The 17,315-nt window shown below is 44.0% G+C and overlaps 1 protein-coding gene across 1 annotated transcript in view; it reads right to left on the reverse strand.

The window, feature by feature from the left end:
- LOC138580435 (bactericidal permeability-increasing protein-like) overlaps positions 1–15,849 on the reverse strand; it is a 341,489-nt gene extending 325,640 nt beyond the window's left edge. Inside the window, exon 1 of the mRNA XM_069650975.1 lies at positions 15,814–15,849. The gene's annotated coding sequence lies outside the window, so the exon portion shown is untranslated. The remainder of the gene's footprint in view (positions 1–15,813) is intronic.
- Between the last annotated feature and the right edge of the window lie 1,466 nt (positions 15,850–17,315).

Here is a 17,315-nt window from a genome sequence, read left to right on the forward strand (position 1 = left end):
TGCTGATAAGCCTGAAAAACCAGATGATCGATGAAAGTGACGAAGTAGATGATGACAGCTGGTTTGGAGACCTATTCTCATGGGTCCCACAATGGATGGCAGATATATTCAAGTTTCTGGGAGCTCTACTACCAATGGTATTGCTAGGATTCTGTGTTATCAAAATAATCATGACACAGTGCCAGAAAACTGCAAAGAAAGCCATAGGGATGAAAATAATGATTTATGTCGAACCAGGATAGAAGCCAAGAGACCTGACTAGTGAAGAAATAAGAGACTTTGTGAAAGCCAGCAGATTTGCGCCAGAGGGAACAAAGTTCACATACCCTAAGAAACGAAGAAGGTATGAAGGAAAATGGATCTACTGGAGCCCAAATGGACAATGTCAGCTAATGACATGGAACAAAGACGAACATGTGAAGACAGCAGGGAGTTTGATGGGAGTGATAAAAATATGGACTCCAAAGGCTCACACATTCACACCTTAATGTTCCAACGGAGAGGACGATGAGCATGACACTGAAAAAGCAAAAGAGATGAATGCAAAGGAGATTGCAGAAGTGGTCGATGAACCGACCAGAGGGGGGAGTGTAGAGGAGGTCCCAGACATGGCCTGCATCCCTTCCCCTCATTTCGAGGTACCAGGAACGCGCTCGCCACGGTATGTGACGTATGAAGAGCAAATTAACCTACAAAGAGCTGCACTGGGACTCTGCCCAGTATACATCAGAAGATCCATACCGGTTGAAGCACCCATAAACAGACAATCCTGGGCAGCACAGTACCCTATCAGACAGCCATACCAGCCGCTGATACCAAATGAGGAGTACCTACACACGGTCCATGAAGAGACCCCAAAAGCCTTAATGGAAGGCCAGTGGAAATGACACAAGGGCCTGAACAGATCCGTGAATGAACAAAAGCAGCTATCGAAGATAACACGCCAGTGCAAGTAACTACGAAATTGAATGGAATAGGCACAGAGAGGAGACAATGTTGCAACGTGAGGAAATAGTGTTACGAGACAAGATGGAAGCAACCGTCCTGTTAAATGTGTGTAAATAGGCTTGAAACGCAAGATGCTAAGAAATCGATACTGCTTGCAATGCTTAGTAGAAGATAGAGCGGCAAGCGCCAACCATATATCTACCTCAATAAGGCACATTATACAAGTGCAACTCCATTTTGTAAAAGCAGAAAGGTACCCAGGCGGCCAGAGGCCTGACAGGCCAATTTTCGAAACCCAGCCAAAGGCAAGAGACGGAGCAGAATCGAAACTCAACAAAGAGCGGCTCATGCCTATGAAATCGAGGTCAACCAGAGAAGGGGAGGAGAGCGTCAGCTCACAAGACTCCAACTTCAGAGCATACCAGCCTGCCTCATGAAGGTCAAGATAAGGGGGGCCCATGCAGGTGGCTAGGCCGACACAGAATTAAATGCACTAAAAGTTGGAAACTGAAGCAGATTCATGGTGAACTAACACGTGACCAGCTAGGCGCGAAGAAGTACCATCGCCTGATGTCATCCAAGACCCAAGGACAAGGTCATCTTAAGCACTTTTGGGGCCCTAGGCACGGACATCTTTGGGGCCCCCCTCCACCAAATCAAATGAATTAAGGGATCAAGAATAATGGTCGCACCCACCACCCCCACCGGTTGCGCTCACAACCTACAAGTTGATATGCTGGCTCGCAGCATAATATGCATGTTTTCTCCCTTTAAGTCCTTCTTCTTTCTTGCACTAATCAGAATGATAAACAAGTAGCATTTGAAGACCAACATTAGCAGTCTTCGAAGAGGTTACTGCTCTAGTGCATGCAGGATAATTGTTATCAATAACATCCAGGAAGGTGTGCAGCCTGTAGTATTAATGCAGGACTGTATATAAAAGGTACATGTCACCCATAATAGACAGAGAACTCACATTAGCTGCCTCACAGAATGCAAAAGTGCTCATGCATGGACAGAGGAGGACAATTGGAAGGAAGGAGATCGCTACACATAGATAGTGGAAGCAGATTAGAAGCTACCAGAGAGGTGTCTTTATCCAGACAGATTGAGATTAGAAGTGGGATATGGTTTTCAAATAGTGTTGCCATTAAATATCAAAGGAACAAATGCCTGTGGTGTGCGATATAAATATGCTCACTATTAAAGTGGAATCAACCCTATAGCCAGGGAAACCATGAATAAGTCTTTTATGAAGATCATACCATGAGAAGGAAATCACTCTGAAGGGCTGACAATTTTGAAAGGTTTAGGGACTGGCAATATAAGATTAAATGAGATGCCCAGGATCACACATTGGTCAAGGGCTGAAGGGGCGAAGCTGGGATTTGTGCCAACACTGCAATTTCTGCATTTGAACACTTTCTTTTCCAGTACTTACCATTAACTAAAACAATCTCATTTTATAAAAATGGACTTGGAATGTACACAAATCACATTACCAAACAGGACCATTTTTAACAAAATATATAAGTGTTCTATGCAAAATGGGAATGGTTCTAGCTTCATTCTCTCCATCATCAAGGGAAGTATATAAGTACCAGCACACCAATCGATGTGATTTAACAAATGTAATCTGGGTTTGTCGTTTGTATTTTTAAAGCTTTAAATACTTCCAAAACAATGGCTTGTGACATTTTCATTTATAAACATGCATAAAAACCTTTGACTTTTACCAAAAAGCTAACCGTTTTTTGTGTCAAAAAAGCAGACCTTGAAATATGCTTGCCTAAGGCCTGCAACATCTGGTCCGCTCTCTTCTGTCTACCACCCCTTCCACTCAATTGGTCTACATAAGAAGAAAGATCAAGTAATGGGCTAAACGATGCCAGAAGCATGTAAGAAGGCAAACCTCACAGAAGACACCAAAGTAATGTAAGATATATTAGATGATTTGACCAGGATCACTGTATCGTCTGCTGGCAAAGCCAGGATACAAGCATGAACGCTTTCATTCCATAGTCTTGAATTTGGATACTTATTCACCTCTTGGACTAACAGTTGATGCCATCGTTGGAGGCGATTGCCTAGGTTTTGCAACACCTCATCTGAACAAACCAATTTCTAGACCTTCACCATACGGATGGCATGTTAGTTTTTATAGCATTCCCTATCTGGTACAGGTACATTGCTGATACCAGCAGATGTTGTTCTGCAAAACCAAGTACATATGCATCCAGTTTTATACACTTCAGACATAGGAAAGGCCCAGCCAGCCTTGCTGGAATATGATATTCTAATTTTGCATATGAACACATATCTCTGCAATGGGTGCTTCACACACTGAGCTAACGTCTGAACCATTGTCACACTCAATTTATCAATATGCATTTCACTGTTGCCTATTGCACATGATCAACATAATTCCCACAGGAAGGAAAGAATGCTACAGAGTTGTGCCGTAAGGAACACACAAACTATGTATACCACAGTGAACACAGAAAGCATTACATGATGAATTGATCAAGGCAGAATGTACTTGTCAAAACAGAAAGGCAATGGGTTTAAGGACTCAGCAGCACCCCATAAAATATCCTGATGTGTGCTATTTAAGACTGGTTAACAATGTAATCTTACTTCTTCAGATCAGGCAGCCTTTTTGGGGCCCCCTCCAAGGTGGGGGCCCTGGGCAAGTGCCCCTTTTGCCCTCCAATAAAGACGTCTCTGCCCGAGGATGCCATAACTTTTCCCGACAAGAGACTACAGTTTCCAGGCCATCCTTAGCCAACTAATTGACACGTCGCCCTAAAACACTGATTGATGGAAGAGAGGCAGGGTGAAACTTGGGACACCAGGCACAGGGGTGTCCATTCTGCATGCTGCTAATTAAAAGTGGACATTTATGTCTAGGGGTGTAACCTGCCCAATCACAATGGACCAAGTTATCTGGAGTCCTATAGATATTGTAACCAATAGGACGTTGTAGTTGTAATGACATCTATCACGCGTGATGTAGAGGGATGGGCGTAGATTCCCACCCGATAAGAGTTATCCAATCCGCATGCCCTATTATCATATACAGATATAACACCTATACTTAAGTTACTTTTCCTAACCAATTATATTGCATGTCGTGTTTTGTAAAGTTAGACATCAATGATGACAACATTGCCTATAAGAATCTCTGTTCAATTGAAGTTCGAGGAAGTCGGAGCGAGACCGGTGATCGCACTACAGCTGATTCCCATTTGTTTCCCTGTTTGATAAATGTGTCATTAAACAGACTTCCCTTTGCCAAACTACTGAGTCCTCGTTATTGAGTCATGTCGGAGTAAGTGAATCCTGCACCCCCTGTCCTCGCATGGTGCAGCTATCTTGACTTACAAGTTCTAGAGGGTGAGTGCTGACCAATGGGCCCGTCAGCGAATTCCTCTCCTCATGAACAGCTTTAAAACCCAAGGGGGATTTGTTAGGCTCACAGTAGTCTGCATGATGCTATTGTGACTTTGCATGCAGGATAGGGATAATACAACTAAAGCCATACTCTTATTGCTCAACATATTTCTGTGACAATGTATATAGTGTAAAGTCTGTTGATTATAAAAGGCTAGTTTATTATGTAATGTGGTTTGCTACCAAGGCATTGCTATAAAAAAAAACATTATTTAAGCACATAAAATGCAAAGCAAAACCTTAATAAATATCTATATCAACTAAACCTGTGAAGATATTTTCAGTTGCTTAAATTGTCCACATTCCGGTTTCACAATTTAACCAAACTGTGTGATCCTGAGCAAATCATTTAATCACACTGGGCCTCATTAGGACCCAGGCGGTAAGGGGTTTACGGCAGCGTAAACAGCGCCGACCCTTACCGCCTGATTCCGAGATCCCTTAGCGCCATGGAGCTTTTAACACCTGCTTTTAGCAGGTGTTAAAATCCATGGCGCTAAGGGACCTTGTTGTTAATTACGCCACCGTAATTTACGGTGGCGTAATTAACGCCTTCCCCACTCCCATTATGCCCTATGGGGCAAAAATGGGAATGGGGAAGGGTAAATGGGGATTGGGGACTTACCGCCCCGCCAAGGTCGGAATGGGGCGGTAAGTCCGCCAACCACCATGGCGGAATTGCAACCTTAGCGGCATGGACCATGGTGCTAATAGCACCATGGTCCTCCGCCAAGGTTGTAATGAGGGCCACTGTGTCTTATCTGCAGCTCTGTAAGTGATTCACCTCATAGCGTATGTTAATACTAGCGGTGCCACCCGGCGATCCCCGGCTATGCATGTGGGGGTCTGCTATAGCCTTGTGTATATTTTATATTTTGTGTCATAAATTCCTATTTTCAAAATATTTTGCAAAAACGACAATCTCCCGAAATCACCTATACTGATAGCACTGGGTCGGACCCCGCTACACCACTGTGCTGGGCAAATGGGTGGGGTTGGTCAAATTTCACTATCACCAGTACACCCCAGACTGGTATGCCAACTTTGTGTCCTGACTTCCTATTTTTGGAATGGTCGCAAAATAGGCAATCTCCTGAAATCGCCTATAATTATTTTACAGGGCCGGACCCCACCCTGTGCAGAGCGAATGGGTGGGGAGGTCAAATTTAACTATCAGCTGTACACCCCAGACTGGTATGCCGACCTTGGCCAAAATTTAAGCCCACCAATTTTTGTGGGGCTGGAGCCAACAATCGCAAAATCATCAATCTCCCGAAACCGCCTATACTGATAGCACAGGGCTGGACCCGCCCTGGGCCAGACAAATGGGTGGGGGGGTTGGTGAAATTTCACTATCACCAGTACACCACAGACTGGTATGCCAACCTTGGTCTAACATTTCAGCCCAACTGTTATGGGGTTGGAGCCAACCCTGAACATAGAAAAACACTAAGTTAATTCCATGGCCTCAGCTACAGCGTACACCTGCAAGCTAATTAGAGCAGCTAAACCTTTCCTCTCACCTAAAAATTGCATCACCATAGCAAGGGCACTTGTCATATCCAAATTTTGGATTATTGTAATGCTTTACATGTGGGGAGTAATAAATACATTACTAATAAGATCCAGATTCTTCAAAATAATGCCCTGAGAGCAGCTTTAGCATCCCTAAGAAATCCCACATATCCTACATTAGAAGAGTTAGCATCTGGCTCTCTACAAAAGATACAATTCTTCTCAAAACAGCTTCCCTGATACACAAATGCCTACACTTTGCAGCCCCACAATACCTCATTGCCAGATTCTCCAGAAATTCATCCAATCGTCCAATCGTTCCTCAAGAATAGCAAATGCCAACCTCCTACTAGTGCCCAGATTTAACCGGATCAGGACTGGCGGTAGCAGTTTTCCGGTCAAAGCTTCCCAATACTGGAACTCGCTCCCCCCGACTCTTGGAGAAGAACAACCTTATCTTCGCTTCAGATCCAACCTCATTAACTGGATCTAGGAAAATGACATCTGACCCCTCACTACTCTTAGATTGCTCCGTGTGCCCCACCTGTAAACACTGTATATATTTGTTCTTTTGTTGTAATTTGCCTTATTTATACTTACTTTATACTACTCTTCAGCAATGTAACCAAAGCTGACCAACCCTTACTGCCTTTTTATGTATATATTGTATATTACTGTTAGGAAGAATTCTCTGTAAAGGCTAATTTCCCAAACCTAGTGAGTCCCCCAGCAGCTTTGCTGGATTTTTGGGGTTTATTTTTTTCTCCTGCTAAGAGTGAGACTCTTTTTCTCCCACTCTTTGGCATGATTTGAGAATGTCCTTTGACTTTGTAATGTGTTTTATGGGCTATGGGGTCTTTTACTCCATAGGGCATGATGTGTTTTTGGTATGTATGTTAAACAGCACCCTCAGTGCAGTAACACAGGGGTGTCATAGTGACCCCCAAATATAGACTCCATACCCTGGGACTGACTACTGTCTCCCAGGGCATGTAAAGTCACCATTTCCTTTACTAGTCTTAAATTGTGAACAGAACCAGTACAAACCATCATTGTGGAAGTACTGGTAGGGGTAATTCCATTGCCCCTAGATCTGTTTTCCAAGGGGGCACTGTCCAGTCCCCCCTTGTCGAGTTTCTGGCTGGTGGCAGTGGATACCACGCAAAATATTCCAGCGGAATATTTCCTATGGGATTTTCCCATTCATTTTAGACGCACCACTTTTTGGTGCAATGTTAAAGATACCGCTGGGTTATTTATTTAATATTTATTCCCCGGTTGGGTCTTTTTGCCAGGACTTGGTTTTAAAATGGCATTTGTGTTCGCCTCTGAAACCCTAACCCAAGTGGAGCCCTTTGTTCCACTTTTGGCAGGCTTCTGAACAGAAGCCTCCAAAAGTGGTGCCACTCTATCTGGGTCTACAGGATGTGTGGGAGGGGGGAATAGGCACCCTGGACTGAGTTGCCTTGGCAACTCAAGTCGCACTGTTGTGTGATTGGCCCTCACCACTTAGCATGTTTGATTGACATCTAGGCTGATTAATGGGGGTTTTCTGCATAAAAGCAGGGCTTTGGGGACTGGATCTTCAGAAGTCGCCACAGTACCTAGAGAATCCGAAGAGGGGAGAAGCTGAGCCGTCTACAACGACGACACCACCGGTGGAGCCCTGCTGTATGAAACTCACCACTTTCCAGACGACAGAGAAGATCTTCTTCCAGGAGAGTCCTCTTCCCTTCGAGCTGGTGGGACCAACCAGTTCGCCTTTTTCACCTTCCTGGATCGTCTCGTGGTCGAATCGCCCGTGCCAAGCAGCCCTGCGGCTGGATAGCCACGCTTCACCACTACCGCGAATAAAAGGGTAGTACCTTTTAACCGGGAAACTCCACGGCTGGTTTCTTCCCTGGCAGTGCAACGACCTCCAGCTTTCCTCCACATCGAGAACTTCTCTTCCCCTGGATTAAGCACTAACTTGCACCCGCTGCCAGGAACAACTGCCCCCGCTGGAGCTTTCTCACCATTTCAGGTACTGTGTCCCGCCTGGTCTCCTTTGCAACAGACTGTCCAAGGTGTCCCGTAAATCCTTGACTCTCTATCCTGGGGTAACCTCGGACTTGTTAACATTACCTTTCTAACTTGATCTAACCTCTTTTGACTTTTCTGCAAAGACTTTGAGTGAATTTCCACTGTGTGATCTTGGGCACATTCCGCCTTGCTCTCTCGCCTAACTCTTCTTGAGAGAAGTCTGACTGCTCAGACAAAGCTACCAGGTAAATCTGGGTGATGCAGACTGCTACCAATTGGGTTTACTGCTAACACCTGTAGTCTTAAACTTTTTGCAGTGGTCCCTAAGGGAACTGCACAGGTTTCCGCCTAACACTGGTGGCAGCGGTGGGATTTGTATTGAGTATACATTTTAGTATGCTTTTTGATACCTTAGTGCAACTAACCACAAAGCTTAGCACTAAAAAGTTTATTTCCTAACTTGTCAACTATGGAAAGTTATAGTCAAGAGTCCCTTGCTACAAAAACTGCTGATTGTTTAAGAGTTCTCTGTAAGCATAAGAATCTCCTGACTAAAGGCAAGAAAATGGAGCTAATAGAAAGATTGTTAGCAAACCAAAGTCTGGGTGATGGTTCAGAGGAATCCACTCTCCCAGAATATGTAGATAACAGTGATGAAATTGATATTGATCAGAGTATTGAAAATCTTGAGGCAGAGTCAGAAGAGGAGGGTGAGGCTGTTGTGACTGTCCCCCCAGGGCCTCTGTCTGCTCTACCAGCTGTACCTACTGGACGTTTACCAGGCCCCACACTTAGTCCTCAATGTCTTGAGCTAGAGAAAATGAAACTTGAATTGGAGTTTAAGAGACTTAATGCTCAAGCAGAACAAAGACACCAAGAACTGAATCAAGAACTAAGGCTCAGAGAAATGGAGCTCAAGCATGAGCTAGAGATGAAGAAATTGTCTGTTGAAAATGCTTCTCTCTCCAGATCCTCTAGGAGTACCAGTCCCAAAAGACCCCGGATGCCTAAAGAGATTGTGGGTATGTATGAGCCTAAGTTGGATGTGTTGGATTGGTTGGCTATGTTTGAGTATAATCATGGGCTCCAGGACATCTCAGGGAATGAGTTACTTCCCTGGTTGTTCTCTAGGCTCCCCCCTGTTGCATCTGATGTGGTAATGGAGTTGGGGGAGGTGGATAGAAGGGACTATGAATGTGTGAAGCTAGCTTTAATAGCTAGATTTGGGAAGACCCCTTCCCAGTACCTTAAGAGGTTTAGGACCCTCAAAAAGAATGATGGTACTCCTTGGGCTACCTGGGTGAATGAGTGTTTGAAAAACTTAGAGGGAAGGATTAAGGGTTACAAGGTGAACACTTATGAGGGAATGAGAAATCTTGTAATGTTGGAGTCAATTTATGATGCCTGCTCTCCTTAGCTCAGACAGCACTTGGCTGATTCAAAGGAATTAGATTCCAGGAAGCTAGCTAAGGCTGCTGACTTGTGGGTTGCCAACAGGGCTACTCACAAGGATTCAGGGGTCACTCAGAAAAAGGATGAGGGAAAGCAGCCACCTAAAGGGAACCAAGAGACTTCTAATACCTCCCAATCCAAAGAGGGCCCAAACAACACAATAACCAGGGTAAGCCCCAAGGTAAACCACAACAGGCTAGTGTACACTCTGGTCACAAACCAGAAGGAGGTCAGACCAAGCCACCCTTCCAGAGAGCATTTGGAACATGCTATCTCTGTGGGGCTGCTGACCACATGAAAGGAGATCCAAAATGTAAGGGTAAACCTACATGGATCAGCACAGTCTCCTTAGCCTTCACTCCTGAGGAGGAAGTCCAAATGGCTAGTGCTCACTTTGAAGTCTTTGCTGAAGAACCTTTGGGTCTTCAAGCAAGTGTAACAGTAGAGTCCATGGATCTGGTTAGTAATCAGAATAGGAGTGTGTACAACTCCATACCAGAAAACTCTAAAGTTTATTATATGGACAGTGTTCTTGTCAATGGCCAGGATACTCCTGCCAGGCGAGACTCTGGGGCCAGCAGAACAATAGTGGATGAAAGCTTTTTCAGGCTTGAGGATGTTGCTAAGGTACCCAAAGGTCCCACTAAGTTGTCTGGAGGCCCTGTCCAAATGGTTCCAATCCTACCAGCCCTTATAGAGTGTAACAACATGACAGTGATGATTCCTGTCAGTGTTCAAACTGAGGTGCCTGGGAGAGTCCTGTTGGGGAATGATCTAAGAACTGTAGGAGTAGTATCCAGTACCCCCAGGCCTCCCAGTATGGAGACCCAGAACCAAACCAAATTGACTAGAGGGGCCACCTTAAGGAACCACTCTAAGCCTGTGGGAACCTCTACTGAGAACCCCACTACAAGCCCTGGTGTTGATAAGTTGACCTCTGACCCAGGCAAATTTCAGGCTAAAATGTTAGGGGAAATGGGAGCCTGAACCAAGCTCCATCATTATTCCCCCAGTTTTAGAGTCTGTGACTCCCCCTGCTTCTGAGGAAGAGGTGGATAGACCAACTGGACCCCTAACAAGGCCTAAGAGAACTGGTAATTCTCAGTGCGGGTGGAAAACCAGAAAAGAAAAGTCTAAGGCCAAAAACCTTCAGACTGTTGGACCTTCTACTGAAGACTCCAACCCAAATCTTAATCTTGGGAGTGAAACTCCTAAAGTAGGTAAGGTTAGATCTAAGAGGAATGAGAAGCATGTACCTTGCTTACCTCCATCCCCTCCAACCAAGAGGCCTAAAACCCAATCTTCTCCCAACAGAGAAGTGGTGAGGACCTCTGGAGGCCCCTCTAGATCTAAGGGAACCCTTTATAAGGGCCCCTTGGAAAAGCCTATCACAGGTTCAGAAGTTGTACCAACTTCTGAGGGACTGGTCAACCAGATCCCCTATAGTTTTAAAAAGACTGATGTTCCTCAAAGGGTTTGTAGGTCATATCGCTTACAAAGGAAAACCTTTGACTCTACCATTGAACACAGGTCAGGGTGTCACCACCAAAATGCTGATGGTCTCTCTAGGATGTATGTCATCGACTAGAGGTATGAGATTCATCCAGGAGTGGATTAAATCCTCCTGTCCCTTAGTCTGGGGGGGGGGCAGTGTTAGGGAGAATTCTGTGGAAAGGCTAATTTCCCAAACCTAGTGAGTCCCACAGCAGCTTTGCTGGATTTTTGGGGTTTATTTTTTTCTCCTGCTAAGAGTGAGACTCTTTTTCTCCCACTCTTAGGCATGATTTGAAAATGTCCTTTGACTTTGTAATGTGTTTTATGGGCTATGGGGTCTTTTACTCCATAGGGCTTCGTGTGTTTTTGGTATGTGTGTTACACAGCACCCTCAGTACAGTAACACAGGGGTGTCATAGTGACCCCCAAACATAGACTCCATACCCTGGGACTGACTACTGTCTCCCAGGGCATGTAAAGTCACCATTGACTTTACTAGTCTTAAATTGTGAACAGAATCAGTACAAACCATTGTATTGTGGAAGTACTGGTAGGGGCAATTCGATTGCCCCTGGGTCTGTTTTCCAAGGGGGCACTGTCCAGTCCCCCCTTGTCGAGCTTCTGGCTGGTGGCAGTGGATACCACGCGAAATATTCCACCAGAATATTTCCTATGGGATTTTCCCATTCATTTTAGACTCACCACTTTTTGGTGCAATGTTAAAGATACCGCCGAGTTATTTATTTAATATTTATTCCCCGGTTGGGTCTTTTTGCCAGGACTCGGTTTTAAAATGGCATTTGTGTTCGCCTCTGAAACCCTAACCCAAGTCGAGCTCTTTGTTCCACTTTTGGCGTGCCTCTGCACAGAAGTCTCCAAAAGTGGTGCCACTCTGTCTGGGTCTAAAGGATGTGTGGGAGGGGGGAATAGGCACCCTGGACTGAGTTGCCTTGGCAACTCAAGTCGCACTCTTGTGTGATTGGCCCAGTGGTGAGCCGCCCGGCTCACCACTTAGCATGTTTGATTGACAGCTAGGCTGATGAATGGGGGTTTTCTGCATAAAAGCAGGGCTTTGGGGACTGGAACATCAGAAGTCACCACAGGACTTAAAGAATCCGAAGAGGGGAGAAGCTGAGCCATCTACAACGACGACACCACCGGTGGAGCCCTGCTGTACGAAACTCGCCACTTTCCAGACGACAGAGAAGATCTTCTTCCAGGAGAGTCTTCTTTCCTTTGAGCTGGTGGGACCAACCAGTTCGCCTTTTTCACCTTCCTGGATCGTCTCATGGTCCAATCGCCCGTGCCAAGCAGCCCGGCGGCTAGATAGCCACGCTTCACCACTACCGCAAATAAAAGGGTAGTAACTTTTAACGGGAAACTCCGCGGCTGGTTTCTTCCCTGGCAGTGCAACGACCTCCAGCTTTCCTCCACATCGAGATCTTATCTTCCCCTGGACGAAGCACCAACTTGCACCCGCTGCCAGGAACAACTGCCCCCGCTGGAGCTTTCTCACCATTTCAGGTACTGTGTCCCGCCTGGTCTCCCTTGCAACAGACTGTCCAAGGTGTCCCGTAAATACTTGACTCTCTATCCTGGGGTGACTTCAGACCTGTTAACATTACCTTTCTAACTTGATCTAACCTCTTTTGACTTTTCTGCAAAGACTTTGAGCGCATTTCCACTGTGTGATCTTGGGCACATTCCGCCTTGCTCTCTCCAAGAGTGGGCCTGGCCTATGAACTTTTTGCTCTACAGTACACCCTGCCTTTCTTGACTTGCTGTGGGTTCTTAAAAGTGTTGGTACTGTGTGATTTACCTATTCTTCCTTTTCTCTCCCTTTTGAAACAAATTATTGGAGTGCCATCTATGGTTACGCGCTCACCTCTGTTTTGCTAAATAAGTGGTGTCTTAACCTAGACTTGTCAAATAATTAATTAGGGAGGTGCATATATTTCGAGTGACTGTGTTTGAACTTGCTTGACATATTAGTGCCAGTGTATTTTTACAAGTGTGTTTTTAAATAAATAATTATATACTTTTATACCCAAGCTCTGGTCAGTGTTTGCTTGTACTACTGTATTTCTAGCCCTATTGTGTATACTCTATATACTGCCTAACTCTTCTTGAGAGAGGTCTGACTGCTCAGCCACAGCTACCAGGTAAATCTGGGTGGTGCAGACTGCTACCAATTGGGTTTACTGCTAACACCTGTAGTCTTAAACTTTTTGCAGTGGTCCCTAAGGGAACTGCACAGGTTTCTGCCTAACAATTACCCTACAGCAATGTAACCAAAGCTGCACAACCCTCTTTTGCCTTCTGTGCCCTAATACCCTCGGGTCTGGCGCGCCTTATAAATATTAAAACAAACAAACAAACACTTTCAGAAATATATATGTATGGATATCATGCTATTATTAAAATAATCCTAATGACTATAGAGTTGCTCCATATATAATAATGGTGCAATTTCGGTATTTTGCACCACAAAGTTATTTGCCACTTGGCTTACTTATGGCAAATTATTTGAAAGTCACGTCCATGGTGCCTCCAAGTATCAAAGACTGATGATACTCAATGCAAAGTCCTTTTCTGTGAAGTCACTTTGTTGGTGCAATGCATATGCAAATTAGGAGGTTTGCATGTAAGGTAGGTATTGGGTCCTTTTGCTAACAATAATTATTTTGTGGTACTTTACTGCGAAGTACATACTTCAAATTTTCATCTAATTGTTTAGGGAATTGTGGTTTAAGAGGTAAAAAGGGGCTGGGGAGGAGTTTGGGATAGAGTCAGTAATGTAGGGAAAGAGGGGAATGGTGGACCCCCCAAAATGAAAAATAAATGTTGATGAAAAAAAGTGAAGTAATTACTTTGTGGTAAAATACCACAAAGTAATTACTGTCGGCAAAAGAACATTGAACCTAGTAGTATGTGTTATTACTTGGCTAAACTGGCATTTGGGGCAACCAGTCTAGCCCTTTCTTGCTGTGGCATGCCTTTTTTTTCTGGGCATCCTGTTTGGGGACAGCAGTGTTGCTGTGTGCTCCTGCTTGCACTGGCTTCCTGTAGAACAGCGGTCTGGAGCAGGACACGGACAGCCGTGTGGATGTATGCTCCTGCTCTGCACCCTTCATGCACAATGGGGGGCACAGCAGGAGCATGCTCTGTGTGCCATTCCAAGCTGTTGACTGCACTGCAGGCCCAATAAGAGGCAGAGCCAGATGTCCCACTCTTGTCCGACTGTTGCAGGGAGTGGGTACGGAGTCAAGTCATCATATGGGGGGGTAGGAACGATTGTGTGTCAGTTTAGCATTTGTTTTGTAAGGTACATTTGGGGGGAAACGTAGCAGGACATTTTTCGTGGCTTGCCCCCCGGCCCCCACTCTTGCAATGCTGGATACTCCCCTAGTACAGGAGCACCCCGCTCTACTTCAAATTTCTTTTAAAAAAAGGTTTTCCTTAGAGTGCTTTGTGACCAACTTGTTGCTTATTTGGCAAAAATGTGTTTGAGGAAAAATGTGACATTGTGAAAATGAATGGAAAAGTGAAAAACACACCTTTAGAACCCTATCACAGATTATTCCAAAATGTTCCAGTTTGGAGGTCTTAGGCACCAAATTACGTTTGTAAAATGTGATGTTGATCTGTCCTATGACTCAAAAGTTATTAGACATAGAATGTTTGCATTTCCTATGGATGATAAGTTGCACTGTTGCTATATATTTCTCTTAGGAGAGCATGTCAGTGCATTTGGAACTGAGCACACACAGACCAATCCTTATCCCTTTGCCCTCAAACACCCATGGATTGACTGACACCAAAGCTATTAGATCCTCACATCTGTATTCTGATGCTGTCTGAATCAGTCTATACAGCTCAATGGTACAAGCATGTGCATGCTAGGGTGAAGCATGACGTGAGCACCAAGCCTAGTGGGCATTATGCACTTGGTAATTCAAGCATACAATTCTTTTATCCAAATATGTCAAACATAAAGATCTGTGTTCCTTCTTATGTTCCCAAAAGACGTTTTGATTTTATGCAAAGCAGGCTGTTACCCTCACTGGTGTCATTTATACTCTTCCCTTTTCTCATCCAAGTATTTCAAAACAGTCAATAGGAGTACACTGGATTGTCCATCTTGAAATGATAGGCTGCTAACAGAAATGTACATGGTTATTCAAGGTTTTCATAATGTGAATTGCTCAGTAAGAATTGCTCAGTAAGGCTAATGTGCAACATTCCCATAATGGCTTAAATATATACTGGAACTGAAATGAACATTTTACAGTTCTATAAAGAGAACATTTGCAATGCTATATATATATATATATACATATAGTTTTAATAGCTGCTACACCTGAAGCCCCTCGTGATATCTGTGCATCTGGCAACGCGACTCTCACCCACATAGAAAGAGACAGGCAAGTAGAGTGAGACACAGAGAGAACGAGAGAGCAGAGAGAGGGTGAGAGCGGGCTGGATCAGCATAGGATATGCTTATAACAGCTGGTAATAAGTAATAAGACTGTTCTTCCAGAAGGATCTGTAGTCAGTCATACTGTAACTGCCCGAGGAAGGGATTACGTGGTTTTGAAAGCTGAGAACCCAAAATATGATTCGGCTTAACAAAGGTTTTATAGCTCCTTTTTTTGGCTTCTATTAAGAAAAATGCAAAGTTTGTCTGGCTAAAACAAGATCCACCTAGATGTTTAAACAATTATTAATTTCAAGTTTCATACCAGTTAAAAAACTCAGTTTCTTCCTACCGCAAATATCTTGAAAGTACTTACCAATAAATGAGGTGCGCTCAGTGTATGTGATGTTTTAACCAATCCACACAACATCGCCTGCCCACAGTTCGATAATGGATACAACAAGTCAAAAAGTAGGTTATTGTACTCGAGATGTCGATGGATAATAACTTACCTTTATTTCGGCGCTAAGAAATGACGGGTTAGAAAATGTGCTCTTCTTCCAGTGGGTACGTCCCTTATAAAGATTTAAAAAAAGGCTTAGAATGGCGTCATGATTAAACATATATGCTTAATCTGGCACCATGCTGAAATTGCATCATGATTATTCTTCCATGCAAACATTCCCTCCAGCAATGCACAGAGAAGCCCGAAATGTTGGCACGCTAGGAAAGGACAAACCGGCCTTTGGGGCATTTCCCATAAATAAACAGACTCATTTTGAAAACAGAGTAAATTATTATTATTTTTTTTTATTGTATGCGGGTCACAAAAAAAACCTTTACAATGATTACAGATTAAACCACAATATCTCCTATCACATAATCAGTCACTTAATGAGTTACAAATCTGTTAAATTCATGACAAATTCATCTTAGTGATGCATAAAATACATAAAAACAATTCATAACATTAAACAATCAGTGCATCATTTAAATATTCTAAACTAATATTTCCTCCATTAGTAATGTTATAATCCAAAGAGGGGAAGAAATGCAGCATTTATAAAAGCAAAACCCAAGTTATGGCATTTCACATTCATTGTATAAATCCATAGACTTACCAAATATCACGATCGCAATGCCTTCCGATATGTTCTGAATATTAATGCAGCAGGACCAGCAATGCAAAGAGCAGGACAGGCCAATAAGAGGTGCCTCAATACAGACAGCATTTCCTGGACTGACCATTTTCTTCGAAGTAAAACCTCACAGTTTGGCAGGAGATTCCAGCATAGTTTTAACAAGAGGGTCTGATAGTATTGGATAGGGAACTGTAAAGTAAGAGGGGAAATCACCCCGAGTCTCCTATGTTGCCACCGTAGATGACTTTGAGATGAGTACGTGTGGAACCTATCAGTAGTTTTGATCCAATCTTTCTCATAGCTCGTTTTACCTTATCCGGATTAGTAACCAAAATTACCCTATCCAGAGAAAGGTCTCTCAATGTCTGATCACATCTATCTCAAATTTTAACCAGGAGGCTATTGGAATGATATACTACACCAGAGTTATACAATAATTTACCCAACTCTTCATAGAGTATATTCGGAAGGGGGCCTATCATACTTCGGAATAGGGAGTGTAATCATCACAGCACTTGCACCTCCAAAGAAGCTCTTCCCAGTTCAAACCTGATGGCTGCAGACGGGATAGCATTAGGGAGCTTAAGGTTCCGTCTCCACAACCCTGCTTCAAGGGTTTCCAAGAAATTCTCCATCTCGTCATAATACAGTTCCGCCCCGTAGTTGAGTTTAGGGACCACCGTTCCTTTGTAGAAACAGGCAGCTAGTTTTAAAGGGAACCATCCATATTTCTGCTCCCATTTGCTCATCTGGTTAGCCAGAACTTTGCTTCCTGTCCCAAGAAAGTGTCAATTCCAATCATAGAGGGCTTTTCCGAAAGAGTGAAGCCCAAATAGAGCACGCTTCCCTTGTTAACAATCGAGACCCCCTGC

Source organism: Ambystoma mexicanum, chromosome 3p, assembly GCF_040938575.1.
Source record: "Ambystoma mexicanum isolate Mex_15411 chromosome 3p, UKY_AmexF1_1, whole genome shotgun sequence".
Classification (NCBI taxonomy): Eukaryota; Metazoa; Chordata; class Amphibia; order Caudata; family Ambystomatidae; genus Ambystoma; species Ambystoma mexicanum.